At 37.9% G+C, this 22,154-nt stretch overlaps 1 protein-coding gene across 2 annotated transcripts in view; it reads left to right on the forward strand.

The window, feature by feature from the left end:
* The window catches only part of LOC102224098 (sodium/calcium exchanger 2-like), a 98,189-nt gene that overhangs the window by 25,165 nt on the left and 50,870 nt on the right, over positions 1-22,154 (forward strand). The window contains exon 2 of one of the 2 annotated variants that reach the window (XM_023351601.1): positions 18,661-18,693. The exons of the other annotated variant lie outside the window; for it this stretch is intronic. The gene's annotated coding sequence lies outside the window, so the exon portion shown is untranslated. The remainder of the gene's footprint in view (positions 1-18,660; positions 18,694-22,154) is intronic. 2 annotated transcript variants of the gene reach the window in all.

Raw genomic sequence — 22,154 nt, forward strand, 5'->3', positions numbered from 1 at the left:
AATAGCAGTCTGCAAAATCCCGCTTTTATTTTGATAGTCCACTTCCGCTTATCAGCAAGTTAATTTACATATTAGCTAAATATTTAGCTTGAACATAACAATTTTGTTGCCAAGCTAAACATTAAGCTAATGTTTAGTTCATAAATGTTTTTTTGGGAATGGCATGTTTACTTGGAACAACTAATTATTTAGTTTTTAAACTAAGTACTTAGCTTTCGAACTAAACATTTTGTTTGGACATTTATAAATGTATGAATAACATGGTGAAAATATGACTTTGAAAAATGAACATTCAGGTTTTTTTCCCTAATAAAACAAAATCTTGCTGTTATTTTCCCGCTCTGTAGCGATGCAGTCGTGGCGTAAAGCTGCTCTCCTGGCGATGACTCAGGTTGTGATGTAACTTCAGTTTTAACGTCTTCCAGCTGAATCCAGGACTTTGTAAAAAGTGAACTTTCCCTCATTTCAGTAAAGCTGAAACTTTTTCCTCCCAGCCGGTGGCGGAGACGTTGCGCCCTGGGTTATGTCCTCGCTGCAGTTGACGCGTCCTGCGGCGAAGCTGCTATCAGCCTCCGACACGTTCAGGTTCACCAAGATCCTCATCTGGAAACTTCACTGAGCTGCAGATGGAAAACGACACCATCACATGGAAACCACAGGCTGAAATAAACTGATAACGGCTTATTACACGTTAAAGAAAAAAATCAAACCTGACTGCTCTTTAGTTTTGACAGTTTCCTATTTTCAGATTATTTTATTTCCCCTTTAAACACAAGTTATAATTTGACAATTTGTGCAGCGATGCACAGTTTTCTGTGTTTCATAAATTAAATTACATTTTTATTTCATGTAATTCTTATCTAAACGTTTAGCTTTGTTAATGAGAGTAAAAGAGTTTAATGAACCGAGGTGGACAGAGTATCCAAAAATTGTACTCAAGTAAGAGTATCACTGCTTTAACATATTTTTTACAAAAGTAAAAGTAAAAAGTAGGCGGCTAAGAAATAACTCAAGAGTAAAAAAGTATTTGGTGAAATGAAAACTTAAGTACTGAGTAACTGATCAAATTATCAATCATTTAATATTTAAAAATTACATACTGGAAAAAATTATAAAGTTAAATGGAAATTTTGGTATTAAGGACCAAAATTACAAAAATAAATGTTTGTATATCAGTTTCTTTCAATGAAAATCTTATGAAATTTCAACAAAAACTGCAGATCTGTGTCTGAGTCTGGTGACTTTTTGGTTAAAATTTGTTTGTTTTTCGTTCAGTGGGTAGAAAATTTTACTCAACTAAGAGTAAAAATACTTCATAATAAAATTACACAAGTAAAAGTAAAAAAGTGCAGTGCATTAAAAATACTCCTAAAAGTAATTTATTTTTCAAAAAAGTAAAGAAAATGCAATTAAGTAAATGTAGTTGCCCAACTCTGGCAGAGATGGCATGTCAGAAATTAAATCTCAACTTTATTTCATGTAATTCTTGTCTAAATGTTTAGTTTTGTTAATGAGAATAAAAGAGCATAAGTTTTAACTTTTAAAATTCAGAATATCAAATCCCTCTGAACATTTCCAAATAATGTCAAACATGATGACTGATCCAAGCTCATCCCTGTGAAACGCAAAATCATGTCAGTCAGCACGCAATTTTCCACTTAATTAACTTATTTTTAGATTTGCATAAATGTATTTCAATGCAGCGCCTCCATTAGCCTGCAGAGTAACTGCTGCGTTTACACCGAGTCACCAGCAGCTCCGCTAATTATAGCTCTATGGAGCAGAGATGTTTAACGAGAGAGGAACAAGGGAGGAGAAACCGGGAGGACCGAGTTACCTGAAAGAGCTGATCCGACCTCATTACACAGAATCATCCGGCCCGTTATCAGCCTGGTGCCAAAGCCTGGCTGGGTTCAAAACTATTTTCTTCACATTAAGGCTGGCAAAATAACACATTAATTTTAATTTTCCAATTAGATTTTATCAGGTTACAAAGTTTAACAAAAAAAATTAACCTGAGTGTATTTAGCTTGTAACTAAATAGTTCAAGCTATTAAGCTAATATGCAAATTAGCCAGCAACAAATTAGCCAAGCTTTTATTTTTATAGTCCACTTCAACTTATCAGCAAGACAATTTGCACACTAGCTAAAAATGTATCTTAAACCAAATATTGGGTTGGTATTAACCACATTTTGGAAAAATCACCAAACAGAATCCAAAAATTTAAAAAACAGTCAAATAAGAATTTAGAAAAAAAATCCTACAGTTGATGGTTTATAAACATAAAAGCTAAATGCATTTAAACGATCCGTGGGAGTCGATTCAACTTTTCAGAGTGAATTGGAGAGTCCATACTTAATATTTAGCTCAGAGGTTTGAGCTAAATATTTAGCTCAAACTTAAATATTTGTATTTATAATTGTATGACTAAGATAAAAACTGAAATATTTTAGATATTCACACACAAACCTCCCGAACCGGAACTTTTGTATTGTGTTTCTGGTACGTCCGTACATCTGATGCACAAGCTATATTCGATAACAACAGCGATGGACAATAAAGATGCTTTTCTTGGCCCACTGGGGTTAATTTTTGTTTTAAAAATGATCTGATGGGATGCTGGACAATTATATTGTTGTGTTCAAGTGGTACTAAAAGGAGTTAGCCTATTAGCAAAGCTATTTAAGCCTAAAATAGCATCTGTAAGCATGTAGCTAATGCTAACGTCAGCGCCCAGAGTCCACGTTTCTAAAAAAGTTCCATGAATGATCAGTTTTCTGAAACTCTGAAAAGCTGGATGGGTACAATGACACTTTGCTGCCATCTAATTGTTTAAGAACCTAAATAACAGGTGATTATTAGATATTAGGGCCATCGTAAATCCAAAAAAAGGAGTACAATTATGCCAAAAAACGTAGAAATGTCTGAGCTCCAAAAATGCTCTGAAAATTTGCACACAAAAAAAAACGAGAAAATGTGATTTTAACTTCAAATATTTTATTTAAAAAAACTGAAATGTTCTGAAGTTGAAAAATGTAAACAATTTGACTTTAGGAAATTTTTACAAAAGATTTTACAAAAGTTAAAAAAAAAATCTTTTCATGCTCTGAAATTTTGACGTTTTTTTCTAGAAAATGTCTGAGATTAAACTAAAAATTTTTAGTTTCTTGGCAGAAATCTACTCCTTTCTTCCCCTATCCACTATGTACCCAATACGCCATCATTAGCAGCAAAAATATTTTTTGAATTGAAATAATAGTTTACTCTGTTAATTATGTTGTTTTCAGTTAAAATGTTTGATTAATTGTATTCCCTGCAATTAACTCTGAAGAGTTTAATCAAGTTCAACCAATAGTTTAAATGTATTTACCGTTTATAAACCATTGACTCTAGAATCTTTTATTTTTCTGTTTTAGAAATTTCTGGACTCTGTGCTTGCCGATTTTCTCTAAATGTTGCTAATACCTACAGGTCAGTAACAAATGAAAGTAAAAGCTTATTAGGTTTTAAACTGTCCATTGTACTCTTAAGTCTCCAGCTCAATAAAAATGGATGCTTATTTCTCATCGTGAAGCGTAACTTTTCTCGTTTACCCTGGAAACGGTTTCTTGTCCTGTTTCTTTAAAATTCAAAGCCCAGTTTGCTGCTTCTGTTGCTGCCAACGTCCCTCTTGTTCAGAAACAGCCGGAGTGTGCAGGTTTCCACCAGGACATCAATAATTTACAACCAGAAGGTTCAAACATTTCCCTCTCTCTCTCTCTCTCTCTCTCTGTCATTCATGGATCAAGGAGCTTTCTTTTCTCTTCCTGTCATCCAACAATAAAACGTTTTTGTTTGCTCAAACATTTGAGCTTAATTTGTCGAGATTTGCTGGGATGTAGAACAACATTTGGAGCCCATACAGATTATGCATATCAGGATAAATGTACACTGCAAAAACACAAAATCTTGCCACGTATTTTTCTATAGTTTCTAGTGCAAATATCTTGGTACACTTGAAATAATACAAAAGTAACTTACAAGTAACGTTTCAGCAAGATATATGAGCTTTTTTAGAGTAGATAATTCCACTTTCACTGGCAGATTATTTCACTTAGAACATGGGAGAAATGTCTTTTTATAAGTGAAACAATCTGTCAGTATAACTAGAACTTTTAGAAATTAATAAGTAATTTATCACGTAAAACAAGCTCCTATATCTTGCTGAAAAGTTACTTGTAAGTTACTTTTGTTTTAAAATGTACTGAGATATTTGCACTTGAAACTGGAACAGAAACACTTGCGGTTCACTGCAAAAACACTAAATCTTACCAAATTCTAATGCAAATATCTTATTACTCTTGATGTAAGATAAAAGTAACTTAGAAGTAACTTTTCAAGTTTGTTTTAAGTCAATAATTCCTTAACATTGACTTAATATTAAATCAATAATATTATTCTATTTATAATGTGGGATAATTGTCTTGTCATAAGTGAAACAATCTGCCAGTATTATATAATATAAATGAATTATTGACTAAAATCAAGCCCCTGCTGAAAAGGCCTTGTGTTTTTACAGTGTAAAATGTGCCTGCTCTGAACCGATGATCTGATGTAATTCTTCCAGTCGACCCAAATTCCTCTGAGATGTTCCTGATGGCGGCTCTGTGAGACAGATGAGCTTGCAGCAGCGTTCGCTCTCCATGTTTGTTTCTGCTGCTCAGGTTTCGCTCTGGAAGCCGACAGAGAATCTGCAGCACACAGAGGCCGAGCCGAGCCGCTAATCCCATCATTAACCTGATTTGCTGTAATGACGGTTCGCCCCTCTAGTATTCTCCAGAACGCTGAAGACCTCTGGCTCTTGCTGAAGCGTCTCATTAGATGAATAATGGCTCCGTCTGTGTCTCTGTACCTCAGCAGATAATTTGCTGTTCAGAAACTCCTGATTGGTTGTTTTTACACGTGAAGAGCTGAGTAAAGATGTATTTAAGAGTTAAATTAATTCTGCGTCCATTCACATGACGCCACTCCACAGAAATGTCTTAAAGTCATTTTTAAATTTATTCTATCTGCGTTTAGAACCAAAATGTCCCGTTATATGGCAAGCCCTTTTAACATAAAATCTGTTTCATTGGACTATCCATAATCTCACTCTAGATGTCGACAAAATGGATTTTGACAAGACATAACTACATTTTTACTATCCTGAAAGGTAATTCAAGACATCTTCATTCGACGACGGCGTATTAGTCATTGCAGATAAAAAAGGAGCAAATTTTCTGCCAAAAAACTCAGAAATTTTAAGAGAACATTTTTTTCCCCATGTTTTAAGTAAAATTGTGTTCTAAAAACAGTAAAAAACTTCTGGAACTTTGTTGATGATGTGGGTTTCCCTCCCAGACCTGGGGCAACCTCATCTTGGTCAGGTGGAAAACACCGGAAAAAACGACAAAATATCTGAATACGCATCCAGAATCAGTCCTGACTTCATATTAGAAGTTGTACCAATCAAATAGATTATTATGACCACTAAAAAAAACTATTAATTTTTAATAGATCTGCCTAAAGAGCTGAAATAAAAAGTTATTTAGCTTTTTTTCCTAACTAGGCCAGTATGTTAATCAGCTGTGGGTTTGCCTCATAACCTCAAATGTTTGCCGGCTCAGATCAACTGAGCAAACAAGCTGAATTCAAACTCAAGGTTTACCATCTTAAAAGGTCTGACGCTGCTGTTTAAAACACGAGGGCTTTATGATCAACGGTGTCAAAGTCAAGTTAGCATAGCTGAGCTACGTCCCACTTTCATACCGTTTTTAAACTTTTTCTGACCTGTGAAATGTGTCCACATGTGGTAACTTCACTTACCATCCAGTAATATATGTCAATAATCTGTTATACCATTCACATAGATTATTATGACCACTCAAATTCATTTTTAACACAGCTGTCAAAAGAGCTGAGATAAAAATAATAATTTAGCTTTTTTTTGATGGTCAAAAAAAATACAAAGGGTTAAAATCCCTGCTAACATTTTCTTCAGGCCGATCAGCAGACTGACCCTGCCTTTGGTTTGATTTAATCAACAAAATCTATAAAGTTCAGACGGCAAAGCAGAACCATCTGCATTCTGGACTTGTCGTAATTATCTGGAGGTTCTGTTGGACCAGAACCGCTGGAGGTTCATTGAACTTTGTGATGTTGGACAGGAAGGAAGCGGCGCGTGTCCAGCAGCGTGGCGGGAAACGTCACGTTATCTGGGAATCCACAGATTTTAATAGTTTTAATTTAGAAGCTATTGATCACAGGAGTTTATATGTAAATGGGATTAAATTGGAGAAAAATTAAGATTAAATATTTATCCATTGCTGCCAGAAAAGGTTTGTTTCATCGCATATATTCCTCTCCCGCACAGTGGTAAAAATTTGTTTTTTTGTTAAAAAGTAAATAAATAAATTTTATTAATCATGACTGATACATAAAACCAATAAACCATAAATACTTTTCTTCTTCTTCTTCTTCTCACTCTTTTTTCTGGACTCAAACATGTCATGAGGTTTTGCCATTTCCTTTCTCGTTTAAGCAATAACATATTTTGCGAGATATAAAATTTTATATATGTCGTTAAAACAAGACGTTTCTCATTTTATCGAGATATAAAACTTTCTGCTCCTGTTTTTTATTGTCTACATCTGGCAGTTCAACGCTTTCATGCATGATTCTGGAAGATTTGGCATTTTATGACTGTGTTGTTCATTTTAGTTTAATTTATTCTCATTTGCATCACTCAGTAATTCAGAAAAAAACTTATTTAAGTGTAGTTTAAGCAGAAGTTAAAGAGACTTTAAGAGTTTTTACTATGTTTTACAGATTCCTGAACTAATCCGACCTCTGAGCATCAGAACGCATTCAGAGCGTTTCCTTTCATCTGAGTATTGTTTGATTTTTTGTGTGTCTTTTTTAATCCTCTCCGCATCCTCGAAGCTGTTTGCAATCAATCTCTGCAGTCAGAGTCGAAGCAGAGGAAGAAAACAAACTGCCTGGTGGTTGTTTTCTCTGAATGAGCTGCTGGTTCACAGCGCTGGCCGGGAAAGCCTCTGTCACAACGGAAACCGCTGCTGCGTCACCCGCTGTTGCTGCGGCGATACGCAGATCAGTTGCGCTGATTTCCACAGAGACCCGCGTCTGCATCAGTAGCAGACCTAGGATGATGCTCCTGGCTCTCAGCCGAGCAGCCGCTCTGTCTTCATGATTGTACCTATTTAGAGTCTGTCTGTCAGCTGCTGGTAATCAATAAGCAGTAATTACCTGCAGCCTGTGTCACCTTGATGCAAGGTAGCAGCGTGGAAGCCATATTTTGACTGTATTAGTCTAATTATGCAGATTCCGCTACATAAAGAAGATAAAATCTACATAAATTCAGGATTATTTTTATTATGTACTAAATTAAAATTAAAAACAAAAGTTTATACAAACTATTACCCTAAAAAAGGTTTATATAACTGCTCCTAATTTTTTTTTCAATGTAAATCATTTTAAATGTGATTTTTGTTTTTTACAGTTAAACTGAAAAAAAAAGGAAAACAAGCAAAACAACAACAAGTGAGTAAAAAGCAGTGGTGAGCGCTGCCAACTAACACTTTAGTTGTCCAGCAGAATAAACATTTTTGCTAACGCTAAAGTAGCCAACTACACCAATACAGCAGCTAGCAGATGCTAATGCTAAGTCGCTAGCTTCAATTAAAATTATATAGCTACAACCATTAATCACCAATTTAACTTTGGCATTGTTATTTACATGTTCTTAGATATTATATTTATTATTATGTTTATATCTTGTTCTCTCCTGTCCGTTTTATGTTGTTTCTGTATGTTTCTTGTTTTAAATAAAGTTATGGGCTCTTTGCGTGTACGGCGCTGACGTCACATCCGCATGAGTGAAATGCGGCTTTCTTGTTGCTTGGAGTTACTATGACAGCTAGAAAAGATAAAGTCGTATTTCAGACGGAAACAAAACAATACTATGCACTTTGTTGTCTTCCTAATATAATGGGCTTTTAAGTTTTCATGGATTTCCAAGAGATACTGAATTAAGAAGACGGTGGCTTGTAAATATTCGTTGCTACCAGTTCAAGCTAACGCCGCACAGCAAAGTTTACAGCCTTCACTTCACTCTGGATCAGCGTATTCAGCCTAAAACAACCAGGGGGAGATGGATGGTAAATAAAGGAGCCGTCCCTGGAATCACTTCTGTACTCAGCCTGAAAGAGCGAGTGTGTGGGAACAAGTGAGCAGACCAGAGCCAGACAACCGAGCAACTGACCAAAAGTAATAAAAGGAAATAACACAGAGACCTTAAAGAACACGGTAGCACAACTTTGAACCTGAACAGTTAACTGAACTCACTCTGCCACCAGAGCTGCTCTACTGTTAAGCTATGGGGCCTGTTGTCCTTCCTGATGCTTTGGAAGCAAAAAGCCCGAACCGTAACCCCTTACCTGGTTTCTGACACTAACAACAACAAACACACATAATATACCTGGAAATAATTACGAAATTATTTAAAAACGTTGTCCGTTAGAATGGCTTAAAAATGTTTAGATACTTAAATAGCACATTTCTACAATAAAAATGTCAGAGAATATTGCCTACTAGCAGAAGCTGAAGTTAATGTTAGTCATAAATTAAACTCACCTTCGTATCTGTGAATGTATAACGAGGCGAACATCTTTAAACCTTTCTCCAGCTACTGGTTGGGGCTTCGGATCGATGTTCATCATTCATTGTTACCTTGGCCAGGCCCTGCAAGCACCGAGTGTAAAATGCCATTTTCAATAAACCGGAAACAACCGAGCCGCTTTGTCCCGAACGCGGAAGCTAACCTGCAAAGAGCTCATTGTGGAACGTGAGGAACTGATGCGTAAACGGCCTCCGTCCACTTCAAAATAAGAGCATCAGTACAAACGTATAATTACTAGAAGAAATCTACACAGTCGATAACCAAAACTTCACAGATGTTGAACTTTATTTGACTGACTTTTAGGACTTTTTATGTTTAGTTGAGTGAAAATATATTGAAGTAGAGCTACTTTTGTTTACTACAGCTTTTGTGTACTTTGCCTTTGCCAAAGATCAGCCCTCACATTAACAAAATCAAACTAAATTGATATGAATTAATTGTGCATTTAAGGGTTTTTGCAGCAGAGTTGATTTTGATTGATTTTGTAAATGTGGGGCGGCTGGTCGACCTTTGGAAACATTTATTAATATTTTTAAATGTTTGACACCAATTTTGTTTGATTTGAAGCAAATTCACTCAGGTCTTTAAATTTCTTGAACCCTTCCCAGATTGTTGAGCAGCAACAGTTGCTTTTCCTGTTGTCATGGTTACAACAGCAGTTAACTGAGTAGCTTTAACTAGCAGTTTATGTGAATAAAACTGTTAAATCCAAATAAAAAGGAAATAATCTTGTTCTCACACATAAAACCCCAGAATGAAGACAGGATGCGTTTTCTTTAGAGGACAGGTAGTAACAGATTCCACTGATCTAATAAAGGTTTACATGCACAATAAATGAGCTGAATGTTGCGGCAGCGTGGGCGTGTTCTCAGTGTTGCGACCTGTGAGCGATGGGGTGAGCGGTACCTGGAGTTACGACATCCTGATGAACACGGCGCCAGCTGGGACGCCACCTGGAGAACAGAAACCTGACGGCAAACCCAACCCGCTCCGTCCAGGGGAGACATGAGGGGAACGCTGCCGGACCGATGATCTCACCCGGTTGTCATGTTTACAAAAATCTGCAGCGCAGAGTCAGTCATCCTGCAACATCTCCATCAACTCAGGGCTGCAATAATAGCTAATAATGTCATAATTTTGCTCATTTTAAATGTGATAAATAAGGTTTACAGCCAGTAATTTAATACCGCTGTGCAAATTAAACAATATTTTTTTTTTACAACATTCGCTTATTTTAACGTCATAAAACAACAATAACTGTCTATTAGATACAGTTTTGATGCAAAACGATTGCATTTCATAACATAATAATGCAATTTTTTCTTTATCACAATCTAACATTCACCAGGGTGATTGACAGCTCTAAGACCCGCCTCCTTGCTCTGATTGGTTGTGTCCTAAACAGGCAGTGTTATTCTGCAGTTGGCAGTAGGACCACAGGAAGGGGTTACTTTTTAAAAAAAATTATCTATTTTATATTAAACTGTCACAACATGGTGGCAATTTTAACAAATATGCAGAAAAATGTTTTTACAGAAGTTACCTACTAACTAGATAAGACATAAAATATGTTTCCATGTTGCTGATGAAATAATCTGCCAGTGGAATCTGAACGTTTTCATCAATATTAAGGAATTACTGATCTAAAACAAGCTCATATGTTGCTGAAAAATTACTTATATGTACCAAGATATTTTCACTAGAAACTGAACTAAAATTACTTGGTAATATTTTGTGTTTTTGCAGTGTTCAGTTTTAATTGTTTGTACTGAATTTAAATTATTTCTAAAAAAAATGTAAATGCCTCCAGAGAAATGAAGGTAATATTGATTATCTATTGAAGCAAAGCTAAAAATAATGACATTAAATTGTTTGAGCTCCAGATTATTTTTATTTTTAAATGTAAATGTGAAGGAAACCTTATAAGAAAAGAAGGTGAAGACGTTTCTTTCTGCTGGGTGTTGAAACTGCTGGAAAATGAAAATATTTCCCAACAAAAAGGTTTTATAGTGTCATTTTATCCTGTAAAATGTATTTATTACATGAAAACAAGCAGCTCAAACTTGTTCTTAAATTCATTTTTAAAACATTAGTTGATTCTTTATCATTTTAACTTTGAACCATTTTGGAAGATCCAAACGGCCCCTGGGGGCCCCAGAGCCACAGGTTGAGGACCCCTGTTCTAAGTATTTGTGTGATTTCCTGAAATTCAGTCTTTTTTTTGTATGTTTTTTGTTTTTTTTTTGGTTTTTGAGACGCTGAGGTCCAGAAAATGTCGGTCGCCTCTTTGCGGAGCGTTTCCATGGCGCTCCTCTGCTTTTCGCTGCAGGTGTCACAATCTGTGTTTTTCTGTGTATTTATTTCGAGTTTTCTGAGTCTCCGTGTTGTCCTGTCCTCCCTTTGATTGTTCCCAGGTGTGTCTCGATCCTCGATTACCCCTTTTGTATTTAGTGTCACCTGTGTCTCTGTGTCTTTGTCGGGTCCTTGTCTATCTACCAGTCAGTCGTCCAGCTGTTTGTTTCTTGTCCTTTCGTTTGCCAGTTGCTACCAGCGTTGAGCTTCTGCTCAGCCGTGGCGCCTGGTTTTAGGACTGTTTCTGTGTTTTGGAGTTCTGGATTTTCACCATTAAATCACCATAATCATCTCACGCTGGATCTGCTGCGTCTGCCTCACCGTTCACACCACCACAGACCACTATCTGAAGGTTGCATGTAAATCTTGTCGGCTGTGTTTTCTCTGACTCTGCGGTTCCTCTGGAGCTCGTCTTTGTTTGCGCGTCGAGCTGAAAGATTTATTGCAGCCGTTTGTTCCTTTTAACTGGACCCGTCTCTGACTGTCCATCACGGTTCCTCCGCCGGGCCGCGACGATTATTCATCCCAACGAACGTCGGCCTCTTCTTCCATGCTTTATACCGTCTTTAATTCCCACTTCTGTCATTAAAACAGTATATTCAGCACAAACCTTGAAGTCTGTTTATTTTTAAAATTAATTATTAAATAAAAACAACAAAAATAGAAGACAGGTTCCCAGAATCTAAAATTTTTAAATTTATTTTTCAGTTTTCTTGCATCATTCTGCCGTTGCTGTGCAGCTTTTAATGACACTTCCAGAGACTTTTTACCAACTATCTGACAGCAGGATGGGATTGATTTCACTGTGACGCATCAGGAGAGCAGAGCCTAAATTAAGGAGTCCAAATCTTTTGTTTCAAATTTAGCCAAAAAGACGAACATTATTCTCATTTTTCTCTTTTCCTGGTCACTGAGATGCTCCAAAAGCAGGTCAGAATAAAAATACAGCACAAAATCTTAACATGTGTTTTTGGTTGTGTTTCTAGTTAAACTATCCTTACACTTGACATAAAAGAAACCCTGCAAGTAATTTTTCATAAAAATGTAGGCGCTTGTTTTAAGCCAATAATTTTAAAAAATGAATTAAATATTAACATTATTGCACTTTAAACATGGGAGAAAATGTGACCTTATTAGTGAAATAATCTGCAGTGTAACCTTTTCCTCAGTTGTGACTTCCTGAAGGCGCAAACAGGAGAAACTTCTTAAAGAGACGGAGGCCCAATTTCAAGACGTCAATTTACAAAGTCAATTTTCTTTTAAGTTATGTTAGATATATACAGCATTTTTATAACAACTAGGGTAACATAGATTCTGCAATAATATGAAAATATATAACACTGCCCCTCTAAATCTTAATTGTAGACATTGTGGCTTTTACCAAAGACTAAAGAGAAATCCTCCGAATGCCAAAATCTCCATCTTTATTTACATTTTGTAAGTTGCACTCGGTGTCTTCCTCAGAGGTTTTCATGTTGTTTCCTTCAGGCATATTTGAATTTATAAAGAGATTTGGGAGTGAATTCATTCCAGCCCAGTTCAGTCAGTTTTTCTAGAAATTCTGGTTTGTTTGGGGAACTAAACGAATTCTGAATGTGAACTGTGGTCAATGAACCACTCCAAAAACAGGAAGTGAACTGCAGCACAGGGCATTCTGGGTAATAACAACCCAAACAAACACGTTAGCCTAGCGCTAACGGGAGAAATGGCTTGTGGTTTTTTTATAAGACAAAAGAGAAATCCTGCTACCACTAAAATCTGATGCCCACATTTTTGTTTCCATTTGGTGAAGAAGAAAGTTGCGCTCAGTGTCGTTTCCTTCAGTGGTTCTTGGTGCAGCGCCCCCGCAGGCCAGGAGGGGAACAGGTTGGTTTGACTCAGAGCAAAGAGAACCAGAGCAGCTGGAGGTGAAGCAGATGATGAAGTTTTGGTCCCAAATCCAACAGAGAATGTTTAACCAAAATATTGAAATATTATGGATTCAATCTGCTAGAAAGACCTTTAAACATGTTCATATAAAGTCAGGAGGTAAACATGATCCAGACAACTGGAACAGAACCTGATGGGGAAACTGTTTAAATACATCCAGAACTGTGTAAAGAAAGAAACAAATAGTTTTCTGTTTTGTTTTCTTTTACATGGAAATCTGATCCTCGCAGCCAAACTCCACATCTCCTCTCCTCACACAGGGACCCGTTTCCACAGGACAAACAGCACCGCTCCGCTGCAAACAAGAGAAGAAGAAATGAGCAATAACATATCCCAAACACACACACATAGAAAGAGAAAGTCAATAACGGGAGACATGCCTGACGCCAGAGCTGGCTCCACATTTTACTCACATTGATTTTTTTATTCTGCTGCTCCACAAACAAACAAACAACAACAACATAGTTAATTCAGTGGAACCCAGAAACTGAAGCAGAGCAGGTGAATCCATCCAGGATGGAGGAGATTTCTCTCTCCACAGGCAGCAAATAAACAACGGAGGAAAACATGCGATTAATGACTTTAATCACAGCGAGTCGGTTCCGTCTGTTTCCTGTCCAACCCTCATGGCTCCAGTCTAACTGCAGAACTTTTCACACTTAGCATGAAAGTATATGCAGCTTTTTTACTTCATCACATCTGAAACAAACGAACAGGTTTGAAGTGAGGGTTGTTACTGACTCTGCAGATCACACACATGCTGGACATGAACTGTTTCGACTTTTACCTCCAGGGCGGCGCTACAGAGACGGACTCTCTGATGAACACAATGAAAGCCTCACAGCCTGAGTGGTCAGTTACTCTACTGGGAAACTACATTACAGTATTTGTACTGCCACAACCAGAACCACAACCCGCCTTTTAAAATGCAGGCAATATGGCTGGAAAATCACAATATAAGTGTTTCATACCAGTATATTGATAATTAATGATTATTTTTTTAGTTTTAAATGTCTGACATACTGCCAGACTGCTGGCAGGACCTTTTATTTAAAACATATGCTGCTCTGACTTTCTGCCCTGGTCTTTCAGCAAATGGCCTTTTTTGAGTCTGTTACTCCAGTTAGTGATTAATCGTTTGCTAAACTGTTTGACAATTACTTTAATAATTGATTCATCGTGGTTAGTCCGATTAACCGATTCAGCCCTGTCCTTAACAGCTCTACTTGCACAGGCGTTATAAACCGAAGCTGCTTTATTGTGAATGTAGCTGTAATTATGTTTATTTGAATTTAATTCAGGTAAAAATGCACAGAGTAAGATAGTCTGAAATACAGAATAATAAATGAAGCATTTTATTACACAAAGTCATTTCTTTTGACAACTTAACTTCATTTTCAACCCTGGGCAGTGATGAGTTTCCCCGATGGAGCGCAGAGCTCATTAGCATTACAGGACAATTACATCTTTTTCCTTTTCTGCATGTAAATGATGACAAATGCGACCATAATCAGATATTCGTCAGGAACTGATGGCTTCATTACTTTCCTTTCTCTCTCTGATAACAAGCGGCACGTCTGAAATGTCACATTTATCACATGTTAATAAATATTGCACCCTGGCCAGGTTATGGATGGCTTCCCGTGGCAGCCTGAGGACTTTCTGATGTCATTATGATCAGAAGTTTGATCGTCATCAAGCCATAAATCTTTCTGTCTGCCTGCAGGTTAATGTGAACCAGTCAGGAGATTTTCTTGGAGGAATAATTGATTTCTTTCACACTCTGACTTTCTGTGCACATCTCTTCTTCATTAGTCTCTGAACTAAACCTACAACAGAAACCACAGCATGAAGCTGGAAGGGAAAAAGTAAGAACACCTCATGATTAAGCATCTTGTAATGAAACCTTCAGTCTGTCACATTGATGTGAAGGAATTCAGGCTCAATATTTATGACATAGTTTTAGTTTTATAAGGTTTCAGACATTAGCTTGGATTTTAAGCAAACATAATATGTTGGGGTGTTTTCCCACCTGATAGTCTGAAAGACTTTCAGCTGCTGCGGTTCACATTCACACTGTTCAGTGACGTATAAGAGCAATTGAAAGAAAGGAATACATTTCCACCAAAAAATCTGAAGTTTTTGAGAAAAAACTTAGGAAATTTCTGAGTTTGAAAAGTCAAACATTTTGTACAAAACTCAGAAATTTTCTTGAAAGAAAAGGTTTAACACCGACACTTATTGGACTTGAATGATTTCCTGTAATATTATTGGCTCATCACAGTTTCATCACATCAAGTCGATGTAAACCGTTTTAGTTTCCGTAGGAGATCCCACAGATCGACAGGTAAAATATCCGTTGTATTTTGGTTCATATAATTTAGTATGAAATTCTGAACAATATTTGGCCATTTTTCGAGGTTCATCAGTGACGTCTCCATCAATGTTCAGATTTTCAATGGTGTTAATTCTGGCATGGAAATGTTCAAGTCAAAAAACCTTTTCTGCCCTCCTTCCATCTTTTCCTGCTTCTCACCAACGCTCCTTCAGCTTTCAGTCTGTAAATGTCACCCAGTTCATTTTGCAGACAGATTAAGTGAATTTGTTCATTTTAGATTTTCTGGCATTTTTTGGGTTATTGATGTTTTTTCTGAAATTACATTCTCTTCTTCTGCTCTTTTATTCTTAGCAATCAAACTTGGCATATGTTCTCAGAAATTTTGATGATTCAAATTTTGAGAGTTCCCAGTTGTTACAAAATGTTCTTCCTACCAGATTTATTTGCGTAGCGTTGGATTAATGAATGAACCATTTTAGACGCCGCCTCATGTTTAAGGACAGAGCTGCTCGGTTTTCAGTAAGACCCCCCGGGGTGAGTATTAGGATTCATAGAGATTTGCATTAATATTGCTTTGTGGTCAGTTAAAGGAGTGCTGAGGATATTAACATTAATAGCATTGCTATCAAAACAATTGGAAAGCAACCAGATAGATTAATACACGCTTTGTGGTCACACTTTGAATTATGCAAGACTACAATCTCACTGACGTCAATAATTAAAATAAAAAATGTCCTTCAGGATCTCCCTCACAGTGTAAAATGGCTCCATTAAAGGAGTTCTTCAGCGCAGCAGGCCCAGCAGCTCTTTCTGCGACAGGTGCTATTATTTTTAACACGTTGAAAAGAATATTTGTTTGGAAAGAAGCAGATCAGGTGAACATTCAAATGTAAATCTTTGTCCTGAGCTAATGCCGTCAAACATCTGCTTCTAACTAATTGCTTCGACGCACCTTTGGAGCCGGTTTAATCCGTTTCATGTCACTAGCTTCAGCTTTTGGCCGCCATCCACAGGCTGTCAACAGAAACACGGAGTTTATGCACGGTTCAGCAATGCTGTTTGCTCCCACCTACCCAGAGGAGTCAAAACCTGATTAACAGCACGGATTATAATTAGCACAATCATTCCTAACAAACAGAAACACACTTGAGGGACAGAGGTTGAAAGAAAAACAAGAGTTGTACCACAGAGACCGTCTGTTTATGTTGGTAAACAGAAAACAAGCTTTTCCTAAGCATCCAGAGACTCAGTGGCAACATTCCTCCAAAAGCTACTGAATATTAGTGACAAGTGAAATCAAAAATCAGGTCTAAGTTACAAAAACAGATTTATCCTGCCTCTTAATTTATTGTTTTACACGATATATTCATAAAATACAAATCAGTTATTAAACCAACCAATTTAATCAAAAACCTGTTCCCCTCCTGGCCTGTGGGGGCGCTGCACCAAGAACCACTGAAGGAAATTACACAAAAACCTCTGAAGACAATTGAGCGCAACTTCCTTCTTCACCAAATGGAAACTAAATCGTCAGATTTGAGTGGTTGTAGATTCCTCTTTTGTTTTTGGCTAAAAACTGTGAGTCATTTCTCCCGCTAGCGCTAGATTAGCACGTTTGTTTTGGTTGTATTTACCCAGGATGCCCTGCGCTGTAGTCCACTTCCTGCTTTTGGAGCGGTCTCCGGGCTGCTTGCTGTTCATATGCTTTCAATCCGAACCCAGACCGAGGTTTGTAGGGGGACCAGAGTTCACGTTTTGGTTTGAACTTTCACACTCCTCACCAACCGGACCGGACCGGTCTGGACCGGACCGGACCAGACCGGGCTTTCTGGGCAGACGGACTGGAGTTGGATTAAAGTGGACTGAACAGGGCTGGTGGGAATGAAGTCAGACCGATGCTTTTTGAACTTGAGCAGAAGGCGCCAGCAGCAAATACTTTATGCGTTAATTAAACCTGGCATTTTGACAGGTAAACATTTCATGGTTTTTCGTTGTTTGCGCCTCAAAGTAACATGAAATCTTCATAAATAACCCTGGAGCGTTTCCACTCCGCTCTGCGTTCACTCTGCAGTTGAATCACGCATCTGCAAGATCTGGGTTACAAAGGATGTAAATAAAACTTTTTCATGTAACCTATCGTTTTTTTTGTTTGTTTGTTTTATCAAAAATGTGGCACTAAAATAAACTGATTACTGTCTTCTGGTTAAATTTGATATCGGACAAAACTGATTAATGCAGTAAAACTATTTACATTATTTTATAAAGTTTGTTTGTAGTTCTAAACATATTTGGAGTATTTAGAAACAGTTTTTGGCTTTCCAAATTAGAAATGCCTTTCTTTTACGGCCAGATGACAAATGACCAAATATGGAAATGAGGCGATGACATCACACATTCCTCACTGTGGAGTTGGTAACAGCGACGGATGAACCTAAGACATTATCACCATATATTGTAGTACCATTAGGTAACAATAAAAGTGATGTTAAAAAGTATTTGTAATTTATTTTTTAGATAACTGTTCGGCTGTGACTGATTGGCAACAATCATAAACCACAAACACAAATCCTCTCTAAAAAAAGGAAGATTTCTTCAGCTTTTCTTTCGCTTTCTTGTTGATGCTAATAATTGCATCAGAGTTGTCAGATTTCGGATCAGCCTCAGCGCTTAAAGAACCCACCGATCAATAACCCAATCTGTCCAGTTGTGGGTCGTAAGGAGAGGAGGTTCGTTGTTATTTGAGTCACGTCTGGGTGAGCGCCGAGACGTGCAGACAAAGAGCTGAATGAACGGCTGAAGCTCTGGCATGTCATCAGCCGCTGAAACCCGGCAAGGCGCTCAGATTCCCACGCTTCCTGAGGCCGCACGCTTCCCTTCTTTACACCTAACTCACCCCGGCAGAGGCTGCAAACCGGCTTTCATTCAGCAGCAACCAGAAAAAAACAGCATTACAACTTAAATAAATGATGCTCTGACGTGAGAAGGGATGGAAGCGGTCTCTGCTGATAAAAACCAAAGCAGAAAATTAAATTTTCACCGCCCACCTCTCTGTGCGCTGCGCTAACCGGTGCAAAATCCAACATACAATTAAGTTATGTAGAGAAATATTGGCCTGAAGCTTTCGATGATTTTCTACAGCTGCTGTGGAGACAAAACACCAAACAAGTTCTTCATTGATCGGTTTGAAACAAATTCAGGTGCAGAAACATGTTGCTGAAAATGTCCAGGATCATACAGTTTGCAGTTAAAGTTTAGTTAACATATCAGAAAATAAAACACATATTTTCTGTATTAATTAGTCCTTCTTCTCTTTTCCTGGGCAGGTGAAGCAACACAACTCCATGAGTTTGATTTGGGTGAGTAAAACCTCCTGCATGCCTGACTGGTTTGAAAATGAAGCTACTTTTCCACTTGGACTCGGTTTGAGGCCAAAGTTTAAACATCTGCTCCACCTCCAGCTGCTGTGGTTCTCTCTCTCTCTGCTGAGACAAACCAACCTGTTCCCCTCCTGGCCTGTGGGGGCGCTGCACCAAGAACCACTGAAAGAAACGACACAGAAATCTCTGACGACCCTGAACGCAACTTCCTTCTTCACCAAATGGAAACTAAATTGGAGCGGTTGTTTTACTTTTGTTTTTGGTGAAAAACCTCGAACTGTTTAACCCATCACTGCACAATCTGCCATGTTAGCTAATTCACGCATTTACTAAAAGAAATACTTCCTGGAAAGGTATATTATTGATTTTTTCAGGCCAGGAGGGGAACAGGTTGGTTTGTCAGAGAGAAAGAGAACCACAGCAGCTGGAGGTTCTCCAGATGATGAAACTTTGGTCCCAATAGAACCGAGTCTACCGGACTGTAAGGTGTGAATGCATCGTCAGTCATCCGTTCACACACAAACGCAGGCTGCTGGTGAGAAGCAGTGAGGATCAGAGGGTTTATGCATGAACAACTGTCTCAAACTCACACAGGGTGAGAGTCACAGAGAGGCTGCTTTGTTTCTGCAGCCAGCTCTCGTCTGGGTTCAGCCATCCGCTCTGAATACTAAACACCACGCTGCCGCTATCCGCTAGCCTGGAAACAGAGAACCGCTACAAGATGTGTATGTGTGTGTGGGGTGTGTGTGGGCGTGTGGGTGTGTGTGTGTGTGTGTGTGTGTGTGTGTGTGTGTGTGTGTGTGTGTGTGTGTGCGTGTGTGTGTGTGTGTGGGCGTGTGCAGCTCTCAGGTTAACCAACTGTTTCCTCCAGCTGTGTCTGCTTTCAAAGATGAATCGATCCCAGTTTTTTTTAGCCAATTACGAGTCAACCTGATATTAAAAACATTTATTTTCCTAATTTCCTAAGTGCAACAATCTTTTTTTTTTATATATATATATCCCAAACCTTCACCAAGTGACAGTCGGATGATAATGTTTTGTAATTATTGAGGTTTTACAGTATTTCCAGTGCAGAAGGTCTTCTGTTACAGTAACTTTCCATTCAGTCTGCGTGGCTTTCTGTGGTCCTCCGAGGTCCGGCTCATTGATTTACCAGGCAGAAACATAAAAAATTAGAAGTTGTAATTCAGAATGAGAAGGTTAGAGATTCTCATGTAGGATTCAGCATGGCTCCTGAGCCATCAGAGGAAAGTTTGACTTTATTTCAGAAACAGAACTCAGACATAAACAAAAGACTTCCTGAGGAAAAGTCCTTAGGAGAATTGAGTCTAAATTCATTAATTAGACATAGAACTGAAGAAAAATTCAACATTTATGTAATTTGTTGCAGATTTCAGTAGCAAGGCAGTTTAAAGTGGTTTACACTACAAAAACATGAAGCAGTAACCAATTATGAAACAACGATAAACATTTTATTTCTCAAGGGCCACCATTAAGTTAAGTCAGATATGTCGGTCACTGTTCAGTTTATTATGGTTTTAAAGCAACTCTAAAAGAGTTTCTGCTGTTTTACAGTCAGTGATTCAGATGAGCGCCCCCATCTGGTTGGCTTTAACCAGTCCTGTGAAGACACTGTTGCAGTAATTGAACTAAAGATAAACACATGGATGAGTTTCTCTGGACCTTGCTGGGACATTAGTCCTCTACACTGCAAAACCCCCAAAATCTTAACAAGTATTTTAATCCAGTTTCAAGTGTAAATATCTTAGTTTATTGGAAATAAAACAAAACTAAATCATAAGTATTTTCAGCAAGAAAGCTTGATTTAAGGGGATAATTCCTTAAAATGCAACATGAGGAAAATGTCTTGTTAAAAGTTAAATAATCTGTCAATTGAACTCCTTGATATTTTCATCAATATTCAGGAATTATTCACTTAAAACTTAAAACTCATATTCCTTGCTGAAAAGTTACTTATACGTTAGTTTTGTCTTATTTCCAGTAACCATAGATCTATAACTCTAGATCTAATACTCTAGATCTATAACTCTAGATTGCTCCTCTTTAAGTCCAAAGATAAAAACTGCAGTTTCTGTTCAGCTGGACAACGTTTTGGCACATCCACATATTTATCTGTTCTCAGCGTTTGTTCGGTGATTTTATGGGTTCAAAGGTCACCTGGTGACATTATAATGTAGAGCTGTGTGTCATCTAGTTTTACTTCCTGTGGTAACCTGAGCCAGTGGGAGCAGATGGATGTTGAATGAGAGGAGTCCCAGGACCGAGCCTTGGGGAACCCCACATGTAACTGCTGTCCGGTTTGAGGGAAATCAGCTGTTGAACAACGAACTCCCAGTTCTTTTGTAAGATCTGAACCGGTTCAGAACTGCACCGCCTCCCACTGCAGAGACTTTCTTGTTTCCATTTCACTGTTTTCTCTGAATGAAACCAGAGAGCCTAAAGAAGACGCGAACTGACGACCCGCCTCTTTCCAGAACCAAACCGTCTCTGCTCTCCTGAGGTTATCACACCGAAATCCCACTTTCCTTCTGATACGCAGAGCAAAACAGATTGATGCACATCACACTGTGCGCTTACTGCGATGAAATGACTGAAACAAAATCAATGTTTCTTCATTAGAAGGAGCTGGCGGCCATTATGTGTGTTAAATGACAGTGAATCAAACCCCCAGTGTGTGATTCTGCCTCTGGTTTCTGATTTCACTCAGAAATATTTGAACAACATGAAAACCGCCTGATGTGTAAAATGAGCAAATCCAATTCAAGCATATGAGCTTAGTTTTGGACAAAAGTACCAGCTTAACATTTTAGATCTTTAAAACGATTACGCCGGTTAGTTAGATGGGATCAAATCTCCCCATAAAGTCGTCGTTTTCATTTTGGGACTCAGTTGTCTGTGTAATGAGTTTTTAAAGGAGACCCATTATGAGAAATACACATTTTTTCCATTCGTGTCAGAACTGCTTCTAAAAACAACAAGCGCTAACAATCAGCACCCATTGGTTGCTTGGCTGTAACTTCATGTTTATTGCTTCCTAGAAAATGAGCCGTTTCAAAAACCTCCTGATTGTTTAGTCACATTCGTAACGGCTCTGTTACCTAGCAATCACAGCCGAGCCTTGTCTGTTACCTAGCAACCCAGGCGGCACTCCAGCATGTTTGGTCAGCTGGTTTTTTAGCTGTATTTGCCGGACAATGGCTGCTAGAAAACACAAGTGTTTTGTTATTGACTTACTATTCAGAGACCTCTTGCTGCATTTTTATTGGTTGTACAGGAGGCTCCACTTCTGCTTTTCAAAGATGTCAGGTTGTATAATTGAGATTCTGTTTGCAGCCATTTACAGGTGTTTGTGTAAAAGTTGACTAAAATTTCATGATCTAAGGATGATTTTGTGTAAAACATGTAAAGAACATGTTTTG

This window comes from Xiphophorus maculatus, chromosome 18, assembly GCF_002775205.1.
Source record: "Xiphophorus maculatus strain JP 163 A chromosome 18, X_maculatus-5.0-male, whole genome shotgun sequence".
NCBI lineage: Eukaryota > Metazoa > Chordata > Actinopteri > Cyprinodontiformes > Poeciliidae > Xiphophorus > Xiphophorus maculatus.